The following is a 2,572-nucleotide window of genomic DNA, read 5'->3' on the forward strand; positions in this document are numbered from 1 at the left end:
TTTGATTTTCGTTATTTGAAGGAGGCATTTATTTATTTATTTTTAGTTTCATAGGTTTGTATTATTTTTTAAATTTTATTAAATTTATTGGTGTGACATTGGTTAATAAAATTATGTAAGTTTCAAGTTAGAATTCTATAATATATCATTTGTATATAGCATTGTGTGTTCACCACCCAAAGTTAACTTTCCTTCTCTCACCATATATTTGGCCCCATTTACCTTCTTTTACCTCCCTCACCCCCTTTCCCTCTGGTAACCACCATACTCTTGTCTGTGTCTATGAGTTTTTGTTTGTTTCTCTCATTTGTTCATTTGTTGCTTTCAGTTTTATATCCCACATATGTGTGAAATCATATGGTTCTCAACTTTTTCCATCTGACTTATTTCACTTAACATGATATTCTCAAATCCATCCATGTTGTTGCAAATTGCAGTATTTCATATTTTCTTATGGCTGAGTAGTATTCTATTACATATATGTACCACATCTTCTTTATCCAATCATCTACTGAAGGACACTTCAGTTGTTTCCATGTCTTGGCCACTGTGAATAATGCTACAATGAACATAGGAGTACATATATCTTTATGGATAAATGTTTTCAGATCTTTCAGGTAGATACACAGAAGAAGGATTGCTGGGTTATATGGTAACTCTATTCTTAATATTTTGAGGATGCTCCATACTGTTTTCCACAGTGGCTATACCAATTTATATTCCTAGCAGCAAGGTATGAGGGCTCCTTTTTTTTGAGTTTAAATGTGTTTTATTTCTAAACAACCTACATGACATGTTTTTCCTTAAAAACAATGCTTCTGATCCAAGTAAATCAACGTCAAAACAAATGAAGAGTTCAAGGTAGCATCAGTCCCATCTGTCCTAGTCTTGGTGTATGAATGAAAAGCAGCAGTCAGTTATGATGATGACAGGTGATGGATCCCAACAGCCAATTTTGTTAACATTTTTCCATTTCTAAACCATCCTTAAAGAAAACATATATGGGGTCACACCATCCTCATGGTAGTCCAACAGAGCAACCATGCCATCTCGATTCATGTTTCACCAATAAAGAACTGATAGTTTTTCAAATTAGCAAGGGTGTGCTTGATTTATTCTGCAGCCCCTGTCATAAATGGTTTTACTTTTTCTGGTCTCTGTTCTTCAAGTTTCCCTTTGATTGATTTCATGTAATCTTTGATGTACTTCTTGTACGCTTCTTTTGTGAAGTTAGTTTCTTGCAAATGATGGTTCATGACAATAGCAACACCAGTGACTACTGTACTTTCTGTACCTTTATCCTCGGAGGCATTTCCACCAATGAGCAAATCATCAATGTTACCCTCTGTCCTGCTGACCATCTTCCCCTCCACCTCCAGGCGTAGCCAGTCAATGGTCTCCCAGATCTCGTAGATGTCGGAGAGGTCCCAGTAGAGGATCATGATGGTGGCTGGAGGGAGACACCGCTGGTGCTGGCTTAGCAGGAGCTCAGAGCACGTGATGCAGCCTGAGTGGCGCTTGGGGGTAGAGGGAACGAAAAGCGAGGGTTCCTTTTTCTGAAGGACGTACATATTTAATAGTCTATAGCACCTGATTATAGTGCAGAACCTCCCCTACATCAGTAGCCCAGAATTCTTTAACCTTCCAAAGGATACTGGACCAAATTTTAAGAATTAACCCCGTTTGTTTTTCTATTGTATCCAGAAGGGTAACTCTATGTTATCATGAAACATGTTTCCAGTCAAAATTTATGGCTTGTAAAAATTTCATTAAAAGCAGAATCCTCATGATAAAAGTAGGAATGAATGGAGAGACAACATTGGGATATATTTGTTGGTAACCAATTTTTGATAAATTACATTTTCTGAAAAAGCAGTTCAGCAGAACAGTTTGTTGTATGACAAAAATTTCTACAGCCATTTCTGGATTAGAAAAAAAAATTACTTGAACCATTTTAGACCATGTGATTACACACAGAATTTGATCATTTTTAAGAGTTAGTTGTTGACAGAAAACACGATTTCTGCCCTTTAAAAAATTTTGTATTAAAAGCCCTTTGCATTAAAACCCCTGTAATAGGGAGAAGGTAGACAATAGTGTATGAAGTAGTTGCCCTTTCTGTTAATGGGAAAAAGTGGGTGGCCTTAGTTCTCAAATTCAGAGAGCCACATGAGATCAACAGCTTGGTGCCCTAAGTATAGTCAGGATGTAACTTGCTTGGTTAAATATCTTACAATGGATTGACTTCATTAAATCTTTCAACTTGGTTTACACACCCTTTTGAATTCAAGAAATTCAATCAAGTACCTACAGTGTGCCAGGAATATGTTAATATCTGAGGTGGATACAATTATGAAAGAGACTAATTTCCCATCCCAAAGAAACTCATTTTGGGGCTATTTACAGCTAGTTTATTAAGTTTTCCCTTTTTATTTTAATGTATATCTTATATGAACAATATTGGTTATGCTTTTGTTGAGCTTTTAAAGGCTTAAGATGCAACTGGAACACTAATTAAGTGGTTTAATTCCTCTCAGGAAAACTGTAGGAGTCACCTGGGGAATGGTCCAGT

At 36.3% G+C, this 2,572-nt stretch overlaps 1 pseudogene; it reads right to left on the minus strand.

Moving 5' to 3' along the window:
• Nucleotides 1-958: 958 nt before the first annotated feature.
• LOC117027751 (translationally-controlled tumor protein-like) lies at nucleotides 959-1,376 on the minus strand (annotated as a pseudogene).
• Between the last annotated feature and the right edge of the window lie 1,196 nt (nucleotides 1,377-2,572).

This window comes from Rhinolophus ferrumequinum, chromosome X, assembly GCF_004115265.2.
Source record: "Rhinolophus ferrumequinum isolate MPI-CBG mRhiFer1 chromosome X, mRhiFer1_v1.p, whole genome shotgun sequence".
NCBI classification, from domain to species: Eukaryota; Metazoa; Chordata; class Mammalia; order Chiroptera; family Rhinolophidae; genus Rhinolophus; species Rhinolophus ferrumequinum.